Here is a 24,931-nt window from a genome sequence, read left to right as displayed (position 1 = left end):
GACCCAGTGAATGTCCCCTGTACCACAATAGCTAAGACACCATTCAGACACACCGGCTTTTCTGCTGGGACACTCGTGTGCTGCCACACCCAGCAAGTGACAGATATACGGAAAGATCAACCTTCTCTACCTTTTCTACTTTTAGAATATCTAGAAGATAGTGTTCATGGGTTGAAACAGAGAATTTAATCCCATGTCTCAAAGAGTTGGATTTTTTTTACGAATGTGAAATTAATAGGAAAACATATTACACAAAAGATGAGAAGTGGGCTTGTACCTGGGCATGGTGTCTCATTCCAGGGGCAGAGGAGGGTTTATTCCTGTGTCTTCATGGCCAGCACAGTTTATAGAAAGAGTTCCAGGCCAAGCTGTGCACAGTGGTGCACACCTGTAATCCCAGCACCCGGGGGAGGAGACAGGAAGACCTCTGTGAGTTTGAGGCCAGCCTGGTCTACAGTGAGTTCCAGGCCAGCCAGAGCTAGCTACACAGTGAGATAAAACAAAATAAATAGGAATTCTAAGAAAGAACATGTTTCAGGGAAGGCTATAATTAGAATGCCTTGTGGCATGGCTCTGATCTTGGGCAGGCACAAAACACACATACGCAATTAAGGAAACATAACTTGGTCAATAAACTAAAGACATAATCCAGTTTGGCTGGCCTAAGTTTCTGGTCCCCTAGCAGTGATTACCCAGTATTTGTAGGGCAGGTCACTGGCCAGTCTCTCTTTCTTCTGATACAGGTTCTGATTCTCAGCCAGGCACAGTGGAGCATGCCTGTAATCCCAGCAGGAAAGCAGAGGCAGGCAGATCTCTGTGAATTCTGGGCCAGTCTGTTCTACAAAGGGAGTCTAGGACAGCCAAGGCTACACAGAGAAACCGTGTCTCAAAAAACAAAACACAACAAAAAACTTCTGATTCTCCTGTCTCTACTTCCCAAATGCTGGGGTTACAGGCATTTGCTGCCACATCCTGACTTATGCATTATTGGGAGTGGAAGCCAGGCCTTCACAAATGCCAGGCAAACACTCCACCAACTGAGCTATAGATCCAGCTACAACAACCAACTCTGTTAAAGATGTAGGTCAAGGTTATGTCACAAACAGTCTTAGTCTTGGCTAGAGTTGAAACTTCATATTGTGGATAAGGAGAAGCTGATGACAACTGCATTTGGAAAACTTCACCAGAGAGGATGGGGAGGGCAGATCTAGGAATTCCAATGATCCCAGCAAAGTGCTCACCGGGCCAGGCTTAGCGGAGCATTCTTTCAATCCCAGAATTCTTCAGGCAGGCAGATCCTTGTGAGATGGATCCTCATCTACATAGAGAGCTGCAGGCCAGCTAGAGCTATACAGTGGGACCCTGTCTTTCAGAAAGTGTGTTGAGGAATGGTGCCTTTGGGGGACAGGAAAACAAATCAATCAGAGAGGAACTGGACATGCCACACACTCTTCAGAGGCTGAAGCAGGAGCATCGGGAGTTGGTTGGTTGGTTGGTTGGTTTGCTGGGTTTTTTGTTTTCTTTTTGTTTGTTTGATGTAGGGTCTCATTGTGTAGCCTTGCCTGTCTTGAAACTGACTCCAACTCGCAGAGATCCACCTGCTCTCAAATGCTAGAATTAAAGATGTATGCTATCACAGGAGTTTTCAAGGTTCTCTTTCAGCACTCAGCAGGATAAAAAAGAATATCAACAAACAAGGGTATAGAATTGTGATGCAGCATTCAGAAAGCCAAGGTAAAGGGAAGAACAGTTTGACAACTTTGAGGGTTGGTACCATTTGGGGAACAGAGGAAACAAACAACTTTTCGTTTTTTTTTTTTTTTTTGACAGGGTTTCTCTGTGTAGCCCTGGCTGTCCTGGAACTCACTCTGTAGTTCAGGCTGACCTAGAACTCAGAGATCCACCTGAATTTGCTGAGTTTATGTGCGCCACATGTGTGCAGCACCCAAAAATACCAGCAAAGGGCACTAGATACCCATGGAACTGGAGTTATAGGCAGCTATGAGCCTAATATGGGTTCCTGGAATTGAACCCTGATCCTCTGAAAGAGCAAGTGCTCTCAACCATCTCTCCAACTCTAACACACCCCATAGTGGGTTTGCATGACTAATCCTAGATTATTTTTCCCCTCTAGTATTTCTGCAGGACTACAGAAAAGGAGCCACAAAGGGTGTGTAAAGATAAATGGGATCTTCCTGCCCTTGTATAAACATCTGAAGAGACTAAAGAACCCTAAAGTAATAGGGAGGAAAAAAACATACGGACACAAAGAGATAACTGCTACCTGTTAACAGGACCTGTTACTATTTATTGTAATTGGCACCTCCCTGCTTTTCCTTTTATTTTTTCTTTGTTTTTCACTTTGATGTTTATCATAAGTAGGTTGTGCTAAGCTGGGGACCCAAGCAGAAGAAAAAGAAAATGAGGACACAAATGGTGTGAGTGGATGGAGAACAGTTGAAGAGTTCTGGAGGAGTACAGAGAAGGTAGAGAGCCCAAATTCTGGAAACATGCCAGAAAGTTCAAGCTCTGCTTGCAGAAAGGACTCCCCCACCTCCCCTAGGAGGCCAGCGGAGGTGAGTCAGTGAATCGCAGGCTAAAGGTATAGAGAGCTACAACACTAGCCAGTGAGCTCCAAGGGTTCTGACGCCCAGGACTCAGATGGAACACGACCAGGTGATCAAGGACATCTGGCCGCTCGTGCTAGCTGCTGCTCAGGGCTGAGGAGCTCACTAACAAGTTCCTTGCCATTGCAAATCTGGAAAGTAACTCTAACCTGAACACCTGGAGCCAGGCAAATCTCTGGCTTTCAGGACCTGAAGCCATAAATCTCTTGTTTTCAGGATTGAGAGCCTTACGTTGTTTCAGCATCAGTCAGTTCTGTGCACAAGGCTTTGCTGATCCAGGAGCCAAGACAATCAACGCTAGCTCAGCTATTTCTGGAGGTCTAAAGGCCCTGAGCCTGCTTACCAGCAGCATCCCCTGGGAAGTTTTACAATCTTAGCTCATCACTATGTGCCAAGCCGTCTCCGAATCCTTTCTTTCTTTCTTTTTTTCCTTCTTTTGGTTTTCTGAGACAGGGTTTTTCTGTGTAGCCTTGGCTGTTCTGGACTCACTTGGTAGCCCAGGCTGGCCTCAAACTCACAGAGATCCGCCCGCCTCTGCCTCCCTGAGTGCTGGGATTACAGGTGTACAACACCACGCCCGACAGACTCCTACTTTCATATTGGCATACATTTCTGTGGTTACTTAAGTTTTCCCTCCTACTAGAGTGCAAGGGGGCAGAGACCAAGTTTTCACTCAGCATGACTGCCTGTGTGCCTACTGCCTGTACACAAAAGTCCTGATGAGGTCTTCAGTGTAGCTAACTGGTAGGTCATACACCCCGCATGTGCAAAGCCCTGGGTTCGATTTCCAGCAAAATAAATGAGTAAATAAATGAATGAAATGAGGGGCTGAAGAGATGGCTCAGCAGTTAAGAGCACGGGCTGCTCTTCCAGAGGGCCTGGGTTTGGTTCCCAACATCCACATGGCAGCTCACAACTGTCTGTAACTCCAGTTCTAGAGGATCTAACATCCTCACACAGAAACACATACAAGTCAAATACTAATTGAACGAATGACAGGAGTCTACTGAAGACATCTGAAAGACTCTAAGCAGCAGTGTTTTCAAAGCAGATACAAAGACTCATAACCAAACCTTCGGCAGAGTACAGGGAATCATAAGAAAGAAGGGGAGTTAGTATGATGTGGAAAGGATAGGAGCTCCACAAGGACCAAATATATCTGGGCACAGGGTCTTTTCTGAGACTGACATTCAACCAAGGACCATGTATGGATAAACCTAGAACCTCTGCTTGGATGTAGCCCGTGGTAGCTCAGTAACCAATTGGTTTCCCATAGTAAGGGGAACAAGGACTATTTCTAACAGGAACTCAACGGCTGGCTCTTTGACCTCCCCACCCTCCAAGGGAGGAGCAGCCCTGTTAGGCCACAGAGGAGGACTTTGCAGCCAGTCCTGAAGATACCTGATAAAACAGGATCAGATGAATGGGGAGGAGGTCCCCCGCATCAGTGGACTTGGAAAGGGGCAGGGAGGAGATGAGGGAGGGAGGGTGGGATTAGGAGGGAATGAGGGAGTGGGATACAGCTGGGATACAGAGTTAATAAAATGTAACTGATAAGAATAAATAAATAATAAATACATAAATAGCACCTGCTGCTCTTGCAGAGCTCAGTTCCCCGCACTCAGGTCCAGCAGCTCAGAGCCACCTGTAATTCCAGCACCAGGGATCCAATACCAACATACCAATGTCCTCTTCTGGCCTCTCCACACAGCATGCAATCACACACCTGACTATGAATTCACACCGATTCACATGAACAAGAGTACAGACAAACAAGGGCTTTAAAATAAACATGGCAAAAGCCTGTCGAGATGGCACATGCCATTTCTGAATGAGGCTGTCATATCTCCTGGAATGTGGACTAGAATCTGGGTCCTCTGGAAGAGCAGCCAGAGCTCTTCACCACTGAGCCAACTAGGAGCTGTCTTGTGCATCATTTTTAAGAAAGTAGGAGCGCCAGGCAGTGGTGGCTAACACCACCTTTGATCCCAGCACAAAGTTCCAAGACAGCCAGGACTACAAAGAGAAACCCTGTCTCTGAAAAAATAAATAAATAAAATTGAAAGATCCCCGGAGGGTATCTTCCGTCTGAGAGAGACCCCCTCCCAAGGAACAAGGAGGCCATTCGGATGCAAACAGCAAGAGGCTTTTATTTTGATACACGGGTACCCGGGGCGAAAAGTCATTCGAGAGACTTTCGCGCGCCCCCTGGGTGAAAAGCTGGGGTTTTTATAGGGTTTTAGAGCAGAAGCGTGGGTACAGAAGCGAGAAGCATGGTTACAGGGGGCTGATTGGTACGTTTACATGAGACCACGGTTTGCGTCAAAATTTGGCAGGGACACCAAGATTGACCACCCCTTAACGTGGCCACCTGTTATTTTGTTTTTTTCTATCTCAGCTGGAACAACCTCTGACAGATATCCCATGAGGGTAGTCACAACAAGTTGTTTTTAACTCAACAGGGGCAGCCTGACCACAGATATCCCAAGTGGGTGACACAGCTAGGATTTCTCAGTAATTTTCCAGTTTCTCATCTGGCCTTCAGAGTTTTACAAAACAGTGGTGTCTCACAAAATGGCATTAGCTATGTTTAACTTAGGGTGAGGCAGGGGTCTTTCAAAAATAAGAATATATACATACATACATACTGAGGGACCAAAAGATTAAAAATTAGCAGCTATTATTAATGAAGGCCTGAACTAGCTGGGTGGAGAAGTCCAGTAATGCCCCGAGGGGAAGAACCGCCTTACTGCATTCTTTCCCCATCCACTAGAGATAAAGTTGCTAGGAAACTGCCCCCTCCCCCCCAGGGACACAAGGTCATTATAGTCTGGGGACCTTCCTATAGCCAATCAATTCAAAATGTAGCATTTTGACCAATAGATGCTTGCCAGGCAGGAATCCCCCTGCCTTGGGCATGCTGGGATGGACCAGAATCTATATATCCCCCAACTAACCTGGGCGCCGGGTGCTCGGCTCCCACCGCTTCGGTGGTGGGGGTGTGAGCCCAAGCTGCAGCTTGTAATTTACAATAAAAAGCACCTCATGTATTTACAGCGGAGTCTAGTTATTCCTGGTCTTTTGGGGTTCGTGAACTGGGCAGAACAAGGACAGGAGGAGCACAAAGTATACAGTCTCAACTATCACGTTGCTTGTGAGCTGCTTGTGACTATAAGCCCTGGTTCAAAACTTTAGAATTTTCGATGAAGAAGTATGAGGCAAGTTCAGAAGTATACTGAAAAGGCATATAAACAGGGCAAGAAGGTGTCTGTTAAATTTAGGGTCACTTGGAAAAATGAAGGAAGATAAGGAGATTTTTCCTGTGCAGGCACAAGAATTGAGGAGAGTCTATGAAAATGTTAAGTTTCTAGTTTTATAAAAATTATACAAGGTACCTCTGAGCCTTAGGCTGATTTCATAGGGAGACTTAAATGTGCTAATGAAAAACAAGTAAAGGGGGAACAAAGTTGTTATTAAAACAGTTGGGATTTTTGGTAGTTTGGTTTGTTGTTGTTTGGTTTTGGTTTTTTTGAGGCAGGGTTTCTCTATATAGCTCTGGCTGTCCTGGAACTCACTCCTTAGACCAGGAGCCTCAAATTCAGATCCTCCTGTCTCTGTCTCCCCATGAGCCACCATGCCTGCCTGGGAAGAATACTTATTTTTATTTTTAAGATTTATTTATTTATTTAATGCATATTAGTACACCTGCACGACAGAAAAGAGCATTGATCATATTATAGATGGTTGTGAGCCACCATGTGGTTGCTGGGAATCGAACTCAGGATCTCTGGAAGAGCTGCCAGTGCTCATAACAGCTAAGCCATCTCTCCAGCCGTGAAGAACACTTTTTAAAGAGCCTTAGAAATTATTGTGTCACTAAATAAAATCCAGATCGATTATTTGTTCCTCACTGATAATATTTGGCACATTGCATTAGCATGTTACTCAGGATCTACAGATAATCCTTATCCCACATAATCACTTAAAATGTTTTTAGGGGGGTTGAGGCAGGGTTTCTCTGTGTAGCTTTGGCTGTCCTAGACTCCCTTTGTAGACCAGGCTGGCCTCAAACTCACAGAGATCCACCTGCCTCTGCCTCCCCAAGTCTTAGATCACAGGTGTGTGCCAATGAGTCTGGCACTTAAAAAAAATTTTTTTTTTTTTTTTTTGGTTTGGTTTTTCAAAACAGGGTTCCTTGTGTAGCCCTGGCTCTTCTGGAACTCACTCTGTAGATAGGCAGGCCTAGAACAATACATTTTAAAAATTTAAGTGCTAAGTTTTATAGCACTACAGAACTCTATGACCTTTCAGATTTCATTTTCAAATTATTATGAAAGAATAGAAAATCATTATCAAGGAGGCAAACCATGTAATTTTCTCATGTGAACTAAATTTGTGATTAGAAAATTTGTACAACCTTCTGTAGACCAGGCTGGTCTTAAACTCAGAGATCCTCCGACCTGTGCTTCTGAATGCTGGGATTAAAGGTGTGGGCCACCACTGCTCAGTTTATTGATACCAGCACTTGGGGAGGCAGAGTCTGGTGGATCTCTGTGAGTTTGAGGCCAGCCTGGTCTATAAGAGTGAGTTCAGGGCCAGGCATGGTGGTGTATGCCTATAGTCCTAGTGCGTGAGAGACAGAGGCAGGTGGAAGTTTGTGAGTCCAGGACAGCCAGGGCTACATGGAGAAACCCTGTCTCAAAATACCAAATATATATATATTGAAGAGCACCAGTGTTTCTCTCTTTTTACAAATGGTTTTCTTTTCTTTCTCTCTCTTTTTTTTTTGAGACAGGTTGTGTGTGTGTGTGTGTGTGTGTGTGTGTGTGTGTGTGTGTGTGTAGCCTGGACTGTCCTGGACTCACTTTGTAGACCAGGCCAGCTTCAAACTCACAGAGATCCTCTTGCCTCTGCCTTCTGAGGGCTGGGATTACATTACAGGTGTGTACCACTGCGCCAGCCTTCTTTTTTTTTTTTTTTTTAATATTTTGCTTTAATTTTTTTTAAAGATTTATTTATTTATTATTTATATGATATCCTGCCTGCCTATGTGCCTGGGCATGCCAGAAGAGGGCACCCGATCTCATTACAGATGGTTGTGAGCCACCATGTGGTTGCTGGGAATTGAACTCAGGACCTTTGGAAGAGCAGCCAGTGCTCTTAACCTCTGCACCATCTCTCCAGCCCGCGCCAGCCTTCTACAGAACATTTTAAACTGCTTTTAGTCAGGCCTGTGTGGTTTAAGCAATTTGAGACTTGGCATCCTGGTTAGCTATGTGGGTTGGCAGGTGATATGTGTCTGTCCTGTCCTTCAGATGGACCAACTGAAGCATTGTGGATTCCTCTCTGCCAGCTCTCCCGACTCCTCCCATCAAGGACGACATCTAACCAAGGGCATAGAGACAGTGGAAGTCACAAAAAGAGATATTGACCAAATCAAATCATCACTGGAAGTCAATTTGCCCACCTTGGGCAAGTTAAGATCCTATGCACCAAAGAAGAGTCCTTTCTTCCCCCAGCGCCTGTGATGCTAGCTTCTTTAAGCTGTGCATGTGTGCTAAGAGTGTCTCTGGTAACTATCCAGCTCCTGTTATCTCTGCTAATGACTCAGTGTTTACGCCTTGATCATTGGACTGAAAGAGACTCGTTCACCCACCTGAATAAAGCACTGCATTTGCTGTTCCCTGGGATGGGAATCACTTCCTATTTGCATAGGACACATAATATTTGTATTCCTGCAGGGCAATGGTGGCACACACCTGTAATCCCAGCACTCAGGAGGCAAAGGCAGTCAGATCTCTGAATTTGAGCCAGCCTCATCTCCAGAGCGAGTTCCAGAGCAGCCGAAGTTACGGGAGGAGATATCTAAGGTCAAGATAAGAATCTATGTGTCCTCGGTTCCTCCAAAGGATGGGCTGTTGTTGGAATGTGCTTTCCTGCCACTCCCTGTAGTAAACAGAAGTGGCTTTACTTCAGATTACACATTGTTTTACCCATTACGATTCAGAACGAAGTTTACCAGCAAGAGTTGTCCTTGTGACAGCCTCAAGTCTTGTGACTGTATGTAGGCTAAATTCCTATGACCTTGCCAGTTCCTCAGAATGTAAGCTGTCTGTTGCCCCGAATAAAGATGTTTATTGCAGGGGACTTTACTTTTTTTTTTTTTTTTGGTAGACTTGGCTGTCCTGGACTCATTTTGAGACCCTCCTGCCTCTGCCTCCCAGAGTGCTGAGGTTACAGGTGTGTGCCACCACACCTGGCTTTTTACACTCCATTTTTTCAGGCTTCATTCGCTCTTGTTCACACCACCAACTAGAACAGTAACAGGAGACCAGGCTGGCCTGGCTTCAAGGGTCTCCGCCCCCCAAGTGTTGAGACTAAACGCATGTGCCACCACCCCGGGGCCCCAAGACATTTTAAAAATAAAGCATCTGTATTTAAGTGGTGGCAACTGTGTTCTCCATGACTCCCCTACTTTCTTCTTTATTGTTTATTATTATTAGCTACATTTTATTAACTCTGTATCCCAGCTGTAGCCCGCTCCCTCATTCCCTCCCAATCCCACCCTCCCACCCTCCCTCCCTCAACTTCTCCCTGCCCCTTTCGAAGTCCACTGATTAGGGAGGACCTTTAGTCTGGCCCTGTTTTATCGGGTATCTTCAGGACTGGCTGCAAAGTCCTCCTCTGTGGTCTAGCAGGACTGCTCCTCCCTTGGGGGATGGGGGAGGCCAAAGAGCCTGCCATTGAGTTCCTGTCAGAAATAGTCCCTGTTCCCTTTACTATGGGAAACCAATTGGTTATTGAGCTACCACGAGCAGAGGTTCTAGGTTATATCCATACACGGTCCTTGGTTGGAGAAACAGTTTCAGAAAAAAAACCTGTGTCCAGATATGTTTGGTCCTTGTGGGGCTCCTATCCTTTCCCTGTCATACTAACACCCCTTCTGCCGAAGGTTTGGTTATGAGTCTTAGTATCTGTTTTGAAACGCTGCTTGGTAGGGTCTTTCAGATGCCTTCTGCGGTAGGCATACGTCCAATGCACATCTCATTTGTCTTTCTAAGTGAGGATTGATCATTTTACCTCATTTCTGCTTTCTTGTTTATCTTCTTCAGGTGTATAGACTTCATTATGTTTATCATATCTTGTAGGTCTAATAAGCTAAGCGAGTATATACCATATTTGTCTTTCTCCTTCTGGGATACCTCACTCAGAATGATCTTTTCTGGATCCCACCATTTGCCTGCAAATTTCATGATTTCCTCATTTTTGATTGCTGAGTAGTATTCCATTGTGTAAAAATACCACAATTTCTGTATCCATTCCTCTGTTGATGGACATCTGGGTTGTTTCCAGGTTCTGGCTATTACAGATAAAGCTGCTACAAACATGGTTGAGCAAATGTCCTTGTTGTATACTTCAGCAAATTTTGGGTATATACCTAGCAGTGGTATAGCTGGGTCTTGAGGAAGCACTATTCCTAATTGTCTGAGTAAGCGCCAGATTGACTTCCAAATGAGAAGGTCTGTTGTGCCAGTGTTCTGGCCAGTTCTCGAACCCCAAAAGACCAAGAATAAACAGACTCGCTGTAAATACATGAGGTTCTTTTTATTGTAAATTACAAGCTGCAGCTTGGGCTCACCCCACCCACCCCCCCGACAAAGAGGTGGGAGCCGAGCGCCCGGCGCCCAGGTTAGTTGGGGGATATATAGATTCTGGTCCATCCCAGCATGCCCAAGGCAGGGGCGATTCCTGCCTGGCGAGCATCTATTGGTCAAAATGCTACATTTTGAATTGATTGGCTATAGGAAGGTCCCCAGACCATAATGACCTGGTGTCCCTCCCTGGGGGGGGGGCAGTTTCCTAGCAACTTTATCTCTAGTGGATGGGGAAAGAATGCAGTAAGGCGGTTCTTCCCCCTCGGGGCATTACTGGACTTCTCCACCCACCTAGTTCAGGCCTTCATTAATAATAGCTGCTAATTTTTAATCTTTTGGTCTCTCACCAGGTGAGGGTGCCATGGCACAAGCCTGTAATCCCAGCCATCAGGGAGGCAGAGGCAGGTGGATCTCTGTGAGTTCGAAGCCAGCCTGGTCTAGAAAGAGAGTCCAGGCTACACAGAGAAACCCTGTCTTGAAAAACAAAGAAACAAAGAAAGAAAGAAAGAAAGAAAGAAAGAAACAAACAAACAAACAAACAAACAAACAAACAAACAAAACAAAAAATTTGGGGTGGGCTGGAGAGATGTCTCAGAGGTTAAGACCACTGACTGTTTATCAAAGATCATGGGTTCAATTCCCAGTAACCACATGGTGGCTCACAACCATTTATAATGAGATCTGGTGCCCTCTCCTGGTCTGCAGGCACACATGCAGGCAGAACACTGCAGAATCAATCAATCAATCAATCAATAATTTTTAACCCCCCCAAAAAAGTTAAATGCCAGTCAGGTCTATACAGCAAGTTCCAGCTGCAAAGTGAACAAAATAATGAAAAAAAGAAAAAGCAAACACACACTGATCCCAATGTTCACTATACACACACACACACATATATATATATACACACATATATACCTATATATGTATACACACACACACACATATATACACACACATATATACCTATATATGTATACACACACACATACATATATACATATATATGTATATATCCACACACGTAAAAACACACATATATACCTATATATGTACACACACACACACACACACACATATACAGTTTCATACTATGCTCACCATATTTAACCAATATCTATATGGTAGTCACCGCACACCAGGCACAATGAGTGAAGGACTGAAGAGGGAGAAGAGAATCCTAGCCCTGCAAACCTGTCACTGAAGTGAGCACACGGGACCAAGAGCGCGTACAGTTCAAATGACATCTAAATCTCACATCATAGTTCTGGTTGAAAAGATTCATCGAAAGAAACCAGGGAAGGTCTGCTGCGACCCAGGCTGTCTATGGAGCCAAAAGCAACCTTGGACTTTCCGTCCTTCCATCTTTTAGTATGCATGATGCATGCTGGGATGGGAGGCCAGCAATGCCTACACCATTATTTCTCTTCTTTTATGTATATAGGTATACAGTCTCGTATAGACCAGGCTGACCTTTAATTGCTAAGTATCTTGGGATTGCCTTAAGCTCTGCCTTGTCCTATTGCTTCCTGAGTGTTGGGATTGCAGTCCTGGAAAGCATGTTTGGTCTCACATGTAAGGGGGTGGGAGCAAGGCAATGTGCATGCTAAGCAAGTCTGTAACCAGCTGAGCTACACCTCTACTGTTATAGGTAAAGATGGCTCAAGCCTGGGGGTGCAGTAGAGCGCCACCCTGACATGCCTGCCATACTGGTTTCTATCCTGGGAGGTGGGGGACAAGTACGTTCAATGGCTGCTATTACCCACACAGCGTGGCAGTAATGAAATTGTGTGTGTGTTCATATACATATATACATATACACATGTATATATATGCCTGTGTGTATGGTTGTTTGGTTGGGTTTTGTTTCTTGTTTTTCCAGACAGGGTGTTTCTGGATAGCTCTGGCTGGCCTTGAACTCACAGAGATCCACCTGCCTCTGCCTCCAGAGTGCTGGGATCACAGGTGTGCACCACCACCATCTGGCTTAAAATGGTATATATTTAATTATGTTTACTTAATGCAGATGTCTAAGATGAGAGTGTCAGCATGGCATTATCTAATTAAATTTTGTTATTGTTTTTCCAGACAGGGTTTCTCTGCACATCCTTGGCCGTCCTGGAACAGTCCCTGTAGACCAGGCTGGCCTCTAACTCAGAGATCTACCTGCCTTTGCTTCCCATGTGCTGGCATTAATGGCGTGTGCCATCCCCCCAATATATTTTTTTCCATTGGATTTTATTTAGCTTGTTTGTGTGTTCCTGGGTGTGTGTGTGGATCAGCCAGAGGACACTTGCAGGCGTGATGCTCTCCTTCGTGGAACCTGGAGATCAAATCAGGTTGTCAGAGTTGGCAGCAGGCACCTTTACTCCCTGAGCCATCTCACCAGCCCCGTGTTTTATCTTATTAAAGGTAACTTTTTTTTTCCAAGACAGGGTTTCTCTGTGTAACACTGGCTCTTCTGGACTCACTTGGGTGTTATTGTTGTCATTGTTTAGTTTTATTTTGAGACAGGGTCTTACTGTGTAACCCTGGCGAGGCTGTTGCTAGCAATGTAGTTCAGGCTGGCCTCAAACTTGGGATCCTTCTGCCCTGCCTCAATTTCCTAAGTACTGGATATGTGTCACTATGTTTGGTTTCTTCCTTTTCTTTCTTTCCTTGGCCTGGCACTCACAGAGCGTTCCTGTTCCCTGCTTCTTTCTTTGGTCTACTGTGATGAAGGTCACCACACCCGCTTCAAAGGAGATGCTTTAAGAGGAAGTGGAATGGAGACACACTGGGAATGTAGCCCTAGAGGAGATGACCAATCGATAAAAATCTAAGTGGTATTGTGGCAACAGGGAAAGCATGTGCGGTGGTGCGGACCAGGGCTTAAGACCTGGTTTAAGACCAACAGTTTAAGACCATCTTGGGCTGTGTAGTGAGTTCAAAGCCACCTTAGGCTACATACAACCCTGCCCAAACTAAACAGGCTGGAGAGGTGGCTCAGTGTTTAAGAGCACTGGTCACTTTTGTAGAAGAGCTGGTCTCAGTTTCTGGCCCCCACATGGTGCCTCTCAGCTCACAACTCCAGTTCCACAGGATCTGATGCCCATTTCTTACCTCCATGGGTACCATGGACACGCATGGTGCACACACATGCATGCTTGCAAAACACTCATATTCATAAAATAAGGCAGATTGATTTTTTATGTAATTTATTTATTTTTAATTTTCTTTTGTTCACTACTGTGACCTGCATATTTGTTTGTGTAAGCGTGTCAGATCCACTGGAACTGGAGTCACAGACAGTTGTGACCTGGGAATTGAACCTGGCTCCTCTGGAAGAGCAGCCAGTGCTCTTAACAGCTGAGCCATCTTTCCAGCCAATTACTATTTTAAAAATTAAAATAACGGGCTGGAGAGGTGGTGGCGGCTCACAACCATCTGTTCCTCCAGTTACAGGGAACTAGAAGCCTGTAACTGTTGGCCTCTGTGGGCACCAGGCACACATATGGTGCATATTCATACGTGCAGGGAAGACATCTACATACATGAAATACATATATAAAAACTAAAAAGAGGAAGAAAAATTGTCACAGGGACAAAGTTGAAGTTTATCATATGTATGTATGTATGTATGCATGCATGTATATATGTATGTATTTGTTTATTGCAACAGCCCTGGCTTTCTGAGAACTCTCTCTGCAAACCAGGCTGGCCTTGAACTCAGAATTCCCTCTGCTCCTGCCTTGGGAGTGCTAAGATCAAAGGAGGTTTAGTCACTGATGTGTGCAGGTGTGGTGAGAGATCACGAATACAAGCCTATGTGCAAGCGTGAAGCCCAGAGGACAGCTTCCAGGGGCTGCTCTACCACGTGGGCTCTGGGGATGGCGTTCAAGCTCGGGCGCCTTTACCTGCTGAGGTAGCTTATCAGACCCCAAAGTCGAAGTTTAAGCGGACAACAGGGGTAAGCGAAGAAGCCACACAGGCTGAGGAGTCATAAAAGATCTATAGATAGAAATGTGGAGCTTGTCTAGTGGTAGAGTGCTTGCCTCACATGCACAGGGTCCTAGGTTCAATCCTTAGCACATACCTATAAAGAGACAAATGCACAGAGAAGTGAAAAAACCTGAGCTGTATAAACAGGAGAGAAGAAACTAATGAGAAAGGAGGTTAAAGAGATCAGGAAGAGGAGGGCTGGAAAGACGGTTCAACACTTAAGGGCACTGACTGCTCTTCCATGAGTGACCCAGGTTCAAATCCCAGCAAGCCGCACATGGCACAGTTCACAATTGTCCGTAACTCCAAGATCTGATACTCTCACAGAGACATACATGCAGGCAAAACTCTAATGCACATAAAATAAAAGTAAATTGAGAGAGAGACAGAGAGACCAGAAAGAGGAAAAGAATCTTTCGTCATTACTGGGTTAAGAACTGTTTAAGTAGTCTAGACACAGTGGTGCACGTGTTTAAATAAAACTGTGGCTTGAGGGCACAGGTTGAGAAGGCCTCATATACTACAGGCAGGCTTGACTGGGAGGAAGCTCAGAGAGTAAAAAGCTTGCCCAGTGTGAAGTGAGAAACTCACAGATAAGATGAGAAAACAGGTAAGAACCCCACAGTTTGGTTGTCTTTTCCGGAGTTAAGGACAGTTGTGAGCCACCATGTAGGAGCCGGAAATACCAGGTCCTCAGGAAGAGCAAGGAGAGCTCTGTTCTTAACTCCTGAGCCATCTTCCCAGCTCATTCTGCTTTACAAGGAAATCTCCTGTGTGTTCCTATTCAGTAAATGTACCCTTGTGCGTGGGTTTGTTTTTTCGAGATGCGTAGCCCTGGCTGTCCTGGACTCTGCAGACCGGGCATGCCTAGACTCACAGAGATCTTTCTGCCTCTGCCTCTCAAGCGCTGGGATTAAAGGTGTGTGTCACTAATATTGTTATTTTGAAGCATCAGTGTGTTTCTCCCATACTAACTTCAAACTCCCTCTATAGCTAGGGATGATCTTGAATCTCTGCTCCTCCTGCTTCCATCTTCTCAAATACTCGTTCTTTATTTATTAATAAAAAGAAAATCTTGTTGATTAGCCAGGTGGCACATGCCTTTAATCACAACGAAAATACCACATTGATTATGTGGGAAGTGAGGTTGAACTCAAAGGAAAAGTGGGTTCTTTCCCTCCATCTTGTGTGTGTGTGTGTGTGTGTGTGTGTGTGTGTATGTGTGTGTGTGTTCTGAGAACTGAACTCAGGTCATCAAGATCACTTTACTCACCCTTGTTTAGTTCTGAGACAAGGGTTGGCTTTCTACACTGGCTTCAAGCTTTACTGCAGTCCTTTGTTAGCCTCCGACTGCTGGGATTACAGGTCCCTTGCCGCCTTATGATTAATCTTTCATGTGTGGTGAGCTGAGTCTGAATGCCAGGCAAGCCTTATATTCCTTTGTGTTTCCCGTTTTTTTTTTTCCCTCTTTGTAGCCTTGGCTAGCTTGCAACTTTCTTTGCAGAGGAAGATACTCCCGTTCCTGCTATTCCTGCTTCTGCCTACCGAGTGCCTGGAATAAAGGCATGTAGCACCACATCTGGCCTATGTATACATATGTGTACATTTAAGAATAGATGGGCCAGGCATGGTGGAGCAAGCCTGTAATCCCGGTACTTAGGGAGGCGGAGGCAGGCAGATCTCTGTGAGTTTGAGGCCAGCCTGGTCTACAAAGTGAGTCTAGGACAGCCAAAGCTAGACAGAGAAACTCTGTCTTGAAAAATCACCCTCCCCCCAGGCCAAGGTGTGGTGGTGCCTCTACCCCCAGCACTAGAAAGGCAGAGGCAGGCGGATCTTTATGAGTTTAAGGCCAGTCTGGTCTACACAGTCAGGGCTATTACACAGAGAAACCCTTTCTCAAACAAACAAACAAACAAACAAACAACAAAACAAAACAAAAAGACTGAGTGTCTTTTGATAACCTTAAAACAATATAGAAAAATTAGCATGGACCCTGTGCAAGGATGACCCCAAATTTGTTAAGTGTTCCATGTTTTGCTCTTCCCCATCCTAACAGTCACCCGCAGGGAAACTGAGGCATGATGCAGTGAATCTGCGGAGATTTCTCAATACCCTTCTGTTCCTCAATTAAATCCCACCCACAGCTGGGTTTTGTTTATATATATATATATATATATATTTGGGGGGGGGGACAGGGTTTCTCTGTGTAGCCCTGGCTGTCTTGGAATTCACAGAGATCTGACTGCCCCTGCCTTGGGAGTGCTGGGATCAAAGGCCTGTGCCACCATATCCAGCTCACAGCTGTATACTTAAAAACAGATGCAGGCTTGCCTCAGAGTTCTAGATACTCCAGATCGGTTTGGAACTTGAACGGGTGAACATTTTTAGGGTTGTGCCTGTGTGGTCTAGTATCAAATATAAGGATCTTTGTTCCAGACCCTGTCTCTGGGCTCCAACTGCAGGAGTTTCCGGAGTGAAGGGAGTGTCTTTAGTTATTCTGAACAATCTTGTTAACCACTGGAGAGGGTATGTTAAAGAGTTTCAGGGTGGGGCATAGCCTCTGGGGAGGGGTAGTCTGTAGAGAGCCAGACAGATTGCTGGATTTGAACCTTCAGTTTTTTCTACGAACTTCCTGGAAAGAGAGGGAAGGTTTCTGAGGCCAGGGATCAAGGAAGGCAGTAGGGACCATGGCAGCCCCGTGAATCACCTTCACCCTTCCAACAGTAAGTAAAGCATGTGGACCTTTCTAGCAAAAACTTGAGGTGGGCTGAGTGGGAACCCTACTTTTGCCTTTCAGAAGCAAGTGTAACAAATTTAGTGTATGACAATGGCAATTGGTATTTCAAGAGTGTTGTGTGAGCCTGGTGGTGGTAGTAGAACAGGGTTTTGATCCCAGCACTCAGAGGCAGCCTAATCTCTCTGAGTTCAAGGCCAGCCTGGTCTACATAGTCATAGTTCCAGGACTGCTGTCAGTGGCTACACAGAGAATCCCTGTCTCAAAAAAAAAAAAAAAAAAAAAAAAAAAAGAAAGTGTGTGTTCTGCAGCCATCAAGGGGGTTCAGTTCCTGAATCCCACTTGTCTTTTGACCCCCAAATGCAGACTCTAGACCTAACCCTCTCCACTTAACACTCACAGTAAATGTAGTATGTAGAAGTGCTTTTCTACTCAGTGAGCCATCTCACTGGCCCGAAACTTGCCGTAAAATAAAGAGATGTATGTGATGGCTCCTGCCTGTAATCCCAGGAATGAGGAGGCCAAGTCTGGAAGATTTCGGCAGGCGCAAGACCATCTGCAGTAGACAGTGAGTTTCAGGAGAGCCTGGGGTACAGAGTGAAACCATCTCAAAACATAACCAGCCAACCAGGGCCATCGAGACAGAACAAGGGCACTTTCTGCCAAGCCTGATGACCTCAGTGGCATCCCTGAAACCCATGTGGTGGAGTTAGAGAGCTGATGCCCACAGGTGTCCCTGACCCGGACAGAGGTGCGGAAGTTCATACACTTCGGTTCTCCAAATACATAAACCACTGTAGAAATTTCTCTTCCCACTGTAAAAATTCTAACAAGACAACTTGATTTATGGCTGGGGAAGTGACTCAGTGGCAGAATACTTGCCTAACATGCCGGCCATATTACCAAAGAGAGCAGAAATACAAAGTAAAACTGAAGAAAATAAGATTCTTGAAGTTATCCAAAAGCAATACATTGATTGTAGCAACTGGGAAGCAGAGCTGGCTCGGTCAATGTGAGCAAGGCCAGCCTGGACTATATTGGGACTTTAGACCAGCGAGCTCTACACAGTAAGACCCTGTCTCAAAAACAAAAATCCAACAGTAAAAACTTACTGCCATAGCCGGGACTGGAGAGATGGCTCAGTGATTAAGAGCACTGTCTGCTCTTCCAGAGGTCTTGAGTTCAATTCCCAGCAACCACATAGTGGCTCACAACCATCTATACTGGGATCTGAAGCCCTCTTCTGGCATACAGGTAAATGCAGATAGAACACTCATATACAATAAATAAATAAATAAAATCTTAAAAAAAACCACATATAATTGGATGATGGTGGCACACACCTTTGATCCCAGCCCTTGGGAGGCAGGTGTATCTCTGAGTTTGAGGCCAGCCTGGTCTGCAGAGTGAGCTCCATTCCAGTGTGATTAGGATCTGAGTTTAATTAGTTTAATTTGGTTTTCTTTTCTTTTCTTTAAGACAATAACAAGGCAGACTAGCAAATCAGAGATTTGCCTAGGTTTAAAGTCATGTTTACCTTATCAGTCTAAACATTTTAAGCCAATATTTTAGTCCGGGTGCTAATGTTGCCACACTTACATTTCTAGCACTTTATAGGTAGAGCAAGGAGAATCAGTTCGAGGGAATCAAGTTCAAGGCTAGACAAAATATTTAAAAAAAAAAAAAAGCTAAAATTGCTTTTATTTTCTATTCTGAAGATTAAATTCAGGCCTCAGCCTTCACCCCTGAGTAACATGTTCAGCTAGAATTGCATTTCTGAGGTCTGCAGAGATGGCTCAGAGGTTAAGAACACTGGCTGTGCTTCCAGAGGTTCTGAGTTCAACTCCCAGCAACCACATGGTGGCTCACAACCATCTATAGTGAGATCTGGTGCCCCCTTCTGGTTCACATGCACACGTGCAGGCAGAACACTGTATAAATAATAAGTAAATCTTTTTAAAAAATTGCATTTCTGACCTCTTCCAATCAAGTTACTTTATAACCCAATACTGGGAAGGCTGACGCAGGAAGACTGCTGACTTTGAGGCCAACTTGGGTTGCACAGAAAGCCTGTATTAAAAACAATAAGACCTTATATTAAAAATAAATCTATAAACCTGACATAGGGGCTCAGGCCTTTAATCCCATCACTCCGGAAGACAAAGGCAAGAATATCCCTGTGAGGCCAGCCTGGTCTACAAAGCGAGTTCAGGACTGCCAAGGCTACACAGAGAAACCCTGTCTCGAAAATACAAAAAAAAAAACAAAACAAAACAAAAAAAAAACAAAAAACAAAAAAAACCAAACCAAAAAACTAAACCAAACAATAACGACAAAAAAAAAACAAACCAAAACAACAAACATCACCCCCCCAAAAAAAAAAAACAACCCCAAACCAACCCATAATTTTGTTAGCCAACATGGATTCTGTTCCTTTTCAATGGAAGACAAATTTTATTGTCTGCTATGGCTGGTTTCTAGTTCAAGAATAAATTTAAATGGTTTAATTAGGGTAGGGTGTAAGGTTGACAGTATAAGAATATTTCCTCAGAGAATATTCTGGGGGCATTGATGAAGTCCTTGTAAGTGTGCCTGTGTGGAGGGGAGGAAGAGCATGAGGCCATGGGCCTGGGAGACTCTCCATTCCACGGCGGCGGATTCCCTTAGGACTGAGCAACCTCTGGAAGAAGTGACAGCTGCCTCACACTGGGATGTGCCTAGGTGATTGACTCAGTTTTGGTGTCAGGCCAAAGCAGCTCCTCACGGCCGAAATTTCCCTCTTACTGTACCTTCATTTCCTGTGATGTGGTTATGCTCACTAGTGAATCCAGGGTCGATTGAGTAACAGTAGCGGTGTGGACGGCTCGTTGTGGTTTCTCCTCTGGCTTCTCCTTGCTGTTGAGGCTGCTTTGACACAGCTCAGGCCCAGGTAAGGCTTCAGGATTTTGCCTCACCTGGAGGACCCTTCTCGCTTCATTTTAGAGACCCCCTTTTACTCTGGAGCCCCGTCAGGAGGTAGGTGAAGGGATGGCTAGCAGTTTTCAACACTCTCCACTGACCTAGGCCAAAGGGGAGGGAGTGCGGAGGGGAATTTGGGAAAGGGGAGGTAGACCGGAGGAGGAAGGGTCGAGAGGAGTCCGGCTCCGGTTTGGGAGAATCCAGCTCGCGTTTTGCCTCTCGCTCGGCAGTGCAGGGTCCAGCCAAGGCTGATCCCCTGCTACACTCCGTGAGGTCTGTCCTGGGGAGACACCGCTGCTCTAGGGGGCTGACCTGGCCGGGAGTAGCCGCGCTCTCCTCTCCTACACCACTTCGTGCACGCTGCCACGGGCGCCTCCGCTCCGGGGTCGGTACTCGCTCCTGGACACCGTCCCGCTCCCTAGTCATGCACCTCTACCTGCCTCTTCCCCGGGGACAGCTGCGGAGTAGTTGCCCGCCCCGGGTGCTTGGGCCCTGACCATGCCGGACGGTAAGTGTCCATCCTGGGCCCGCTCGCACTGCTCGGCTCACGCCGGAGCCCCAGGCTCCAAAGTTGTGCGGAGGAAGACCAAATGGAAAGTTTGCCCAGGGGCTGGTGCATGCTTGGAGCGGGGGCGACCCACGCTGCCGCGGGACCCAGGGGCGGCCGCAGAGAGCCGGGGTGCGGGGAGAGGGTGCGGAGACTCCGAGGCGGGACGGGGGTCCGGGGCGGGGGGCGGGGGGGCGGATCTCCGTCTCCAGCGATGCTCCGCGCCTCGACCCCCTACTCCGGGCCGCTGCGGGCGTTCTGTGGCGGGTGCCTAACAATGCTCCCGGCGGGGTGTCCTCGCACGGCCCCCCAGAAGCCCAGCCGGGGCTGCTGCAGGCTCGCGCGGGGACCCCCCTCCCCTCCCCAGCCTCGGGATCAGCTGGAAATCCCGGGAGGCGCGAGCGTGACCTCCGGGAGGTCCTGGGACGGGTGTTCTCGGCCGGCTCCGGGCGGCGAGCGCGAGCTGTCGGGAGCCCTCGCGTCCCCTCCCCGCGCTCCGCGCCTGGAAACCGTGGGGACGGGGGTGGGGAGGCTGCAGGGGCGCCGCTTCGGGGGCGCAGCCAACCGGGAGGTTGGGGAAGTTCGGCCCGGAACCGGGAGGCTCGAGGAGCCAGAGCAGGGGAGGGAGGGTGTGTCGCCAAACACCTCGGTGGAAGTTCTTGGAGTGCTGCCGGCGCGGGGTCCCGGAGAGGGGCCCGGGGGAGCGTGTGCGCGGCGGGGAGAGTGCCCGGCGCCGGCCGCGCCGCACGTGAGCGCCGCCGCCTCCTCCGCGGGGCAGCGAGGCGACGCTCCCGCTCTCCGCCGCGGCGAGCGCCTCTGTCCCCGCCGCCGGGGAGGCAAAGGTCTCCGCGGGCTCCAGGCCAGTCTGGTCCACACCGGGCGCCCCTGGCCGTCCAGGACTGACTGCACCGTGAGACCGAGTCTCTAAAGAGGAAGAGCCGCTTCCCCTGCTCCCAGTCCCACCCTCTCCTCCGGAGTTCCCCCCCTGTGACCCGCAGGACCGAGTCAGGGGAGCACCGCCCCGCCCCGGTCACCCTCCACTGCGAACTGAACCGGGCCCGTTTCCGACCCCTCCAAGAAGACAGATAACGCTGGGAACCGGGATCGGGATTCCCAGGAACCCACCCCCAACACCAATTATCTTTCCAAGTGAACCAACCATTCAGCCCCCGGGCTCGACCTCCGGCTTTAAATAAGCTGCATTTTTACCTCCTCCAATGACTGGTTAGCGAAGACGTGTTTCCAGTCCTGGGGGCGAGGAAATGATTAGCACTGGGTTGGTTTTGGTGGGGGAGCTGCGCGCTCGCCCGGATGGATTGGAGGAGGGGGTCGCTGTAGAGCAGCGGGTCTCCTCCCGCCCCCCCATTAAAGTCACCGGTGTCTCTAGGCCAAAACGATTTGGAAAGGATGCTTTACTAGAGAGAGTTGCAGAAAATCAGGTACTTAGGACCACAGCGAGGTGGCATCAGAAAGCTTGATGCTTGTTTATCAGTCGGGTCAGTATCATTTGATAATCAAAGTCTCAGCTTATACATTTTTTGGTGGTTTCCCGGGCTTTGATGTCAGTTTTAAAGAATTTACGTGCGGTAAAGTCTCACTGTACGCCAGGCTGACTGGAACCGTCCTGGCAGGAGCTGGCCTCGAACTTGTGACTCCCCCAGCTTTAGCCTCCAGAGTACTGGGATTACGGGCATGCGCCGTCCACCTGGTATCGCGGTTTTGTTGAGAGAGGCTTTCCCTGGTAACCCCCCATCCCTGCCCCGGACCTCCCGATGGTACTCCTGCCTGGCTCAGCCTCGTGAGTTCCCGGCTGTGAGGGCAGATTTTGTAAACCTTGGTTGCCTGTCCCCTGTTAGGCCCATGTCCTCATTCCCCAACTAAGAGGTTTTAATTAGGTTCTTTGTTTGTTTGTTTATTAAACAAGAATTATTCTTCAGCTTAAACACGTTTGGAGGGACAGAACACAGTGTCTTAGGCTGGTCTCGCAGCTGCGGGTTCATTTTAATGAGTTAACGATTGCTCCCAGGGCCCTGTGCTCCCCTGAGGGGTGGGTGAGAGGTTTGGAGACTCTCACCCTTTGTCTTTCCTCCTTCTTCTCCCTTATCTAGTGTCTCCTTCCCCTCCCCCACCATCTGGACACATCCTTCCAGTCTCCTTCATTTCTTCCCCGCCTTTTTTTTTTTTTTTTTTACCTGTAGGTCATTGATTGTCCCTGTCTTCCTCCGCCCTACCCTACCTCCGTTCTCTCGTCTCTAACTTCTCACGTTCTCACAGTCCTGTGAATTCTTGGCTTTGCGCAGTCATTGGGACTTTTATCTTCCCGCCTTTTAAAATACAGCGAATATTGTTCCTGAGCTTTTTGCTGTTCTTCCTCTCACCACCTTGCTTTCGGAAGGACCACTTTTCCCCTTTCCTCTTTTGGCTCTCTTTGCCCCCGCCTCCCTGTGGGGAGTCAGGGTGTTTTGCATATGGAAGGAGGCTCCGGGTAAATCTGCTGGCTTTCCTGAACTGCCTCTCCAAGCGCCCCTTGCTTTCACGTTTCCTGCGGCAGTGAACTGTCTAGGAACAGCCTGCAGCCCCCCTTCCTTTCTATGGAGAACTTAGTTGTCGGGGAAACCAAGCCTTGTGGCAACAACAACAAAAAGCCAAAACTTTTTTTTTTTTTTTTTTTTTTTTTTTTTTTTTTTGGGCAAGAGAAAAAGCCTTTAAATTCTCTGGGACTGAGTAGAGGGACTGAAGTCAGTTTTTGAGTCGCTCTGGGCATGGAAATGACACTTTTTTGACCATCGCGGGTAGAAGGAAGGGTTGCAGTATAGTTTCAAATTGACCTGTGGGCTCAGTGGTTACCGCGGTGCCCAAGAGACTTCCAGAGATCCAGGAAGAGGAGAGGTGGGAGAGGAAGGCGGCTGGTTCTGAGATGGTGCTATCAGTATTGTCGTTTGCAGGCAGCTGGTGTTGCTTAGGAAGCTGGCCTTTGATTTTTTTTTTTAGGCAAAATAAATGAGTAATTTTTTTTTTCATTTGAATAGTTATATTTTTAAAATTTTTGTTACATTTACTTAATGCATGTGGCACCGTGTGCGCCTGTACGGATTGTTTGTGCACAGTGTGTGTGTGTGTGTGTGTGTGTGTGTGTGTGTGTGTGTGCGTGCCCTGTGTATGCTGGCGCTTGTGGAGGTAAGAGGACAGCCTGTAAGAGTTGTGTGTTCCGGGAATCAAATCAAGGTCTCAGCCTTGCCTTCCAGAGACTTTATTCTGCTGAGCTATCCTTGTTACCCTGATTTTTCTCAAAATTGCAAAGCAAAAATTTAAGATTTCTTAGAAAAAAATTCATAATATCCACATCACATTGAGGCAACGTTTCAGTCCTATCTGTTCACTATTTAGGGAAGATAAAATTAAGCCGTGGTGGCACCTGAGTGAGGCTTCAGGAAGAAAAGGCGTTTTAAGTTCTAGGCCCCTTTTGCCACTTAACAAGACCCTGCCTTTTGTGGGGAGTGCTGGTGTGAATGACTCAGTGGCCGAGCTCCACACCCCCAACATGTTTCACACCTCAGAGATGTTTCTCTCCCCCCCCCCCCAAGGGTTTCTCTGTGTAGCTCTGGCTGTCCTAGAACTCAATCCTTAGACCAGGCTGGTCTAGGACTCAGATCCACAGCCTCTGCTGGGGTTAAATGTATGTGCCAACTCCCAACTGGGACTGAGTAGAGGGACTGAAGTCAGTTTTTGAGTCGCTCTGGGCATGGAAATGACACTTTTTTGACCATTGCGGGTAGAAGGAAGGGTTGCAGTATAATTTCAAATTGACCTATGGGCTCAGTGGTTACCGTGGTGCCCAAGAGACTTCCAGAGATCCAGGAAGAGGAGAGGTGGGAGAGTTTTATTTTGATTTTCCTCCCAGGACAATTTTTAGGAACTCATAGAATGGTGTCAATTAATTTCACATGGCCCGCCCTCCTGGGCTCTGCTGTGTATGTTTATTAATAGGATCACCAGGTGTATTTTCTTAGACAATGCTATTGCGTTGAGATACCTGGATACATTCAGATACATTCTAGGTTAGAATGAAACATTCGGAAATACGGGAGATTATTATTATTTTGTTGCTTGTTTGTTTTTGGTGATGTTGAGCTTCAGGCACGATAGGAAAGCTCTACCGCTGAACTGTAGCTCCAGCCCTGTTTCCGTTCATTGTGAGACAAAGGGTCTCAGTTGGACAGGCTGACTTGGAACTCACTGTGGGTTGTGAATTTTCTATTCTCCTGCCTCAGCATCTCGAGTATTTGGGATGACAGGCCTGTACTGCCTAGCTTGAATGAAACTCAGTTGAAAAAGAAGAAGAAGAAGAAGAAGAAGAAGAAGAAGAAGAAGAAGAAGAAGAAGAAGAAAAAAAAAAAAAAAGACTAGCTCAGGAAAGTTTCCACCCTTA

The 24,931-nt window shown here is 46.9% G+C and overlaps 1 pseudogene; it reads left to right on the top strand.

The window, feature by feature from the left end:
* The first annotated feature begins 16,203 nt into the window (after positions 1–16,203).
* On the top strand, positions 16,204–16,300 carry LOC129670497 (U6 spliceosomal RNA; annotated as a pseudogene).
* The last annotated feature ends 8,631 nt before the right edge of the window (positions 16,301–24,931 follow it).

Source organism: Psammomys obesus, unplaced genomic scaffold (genome assembly GCF_907164565.1).
Source record: "Psammomys obesus unplaced genomic scaffold, mPsaObe1.curated_primary_1811, whole genome shotgun sequence".
NCBI classification, from domain to species: domain Eukaryota; kingdom Metazoa; phylum Chordata; class Mammalia; order Rodentia; family Muridae; genus Psammomys; species Psammomys obesus.
The sequence above is the reverse complement of the archived record's forward strand: the minus strand, read 5'-3'. Positions and strand labels throughout refer to the sequence as shown.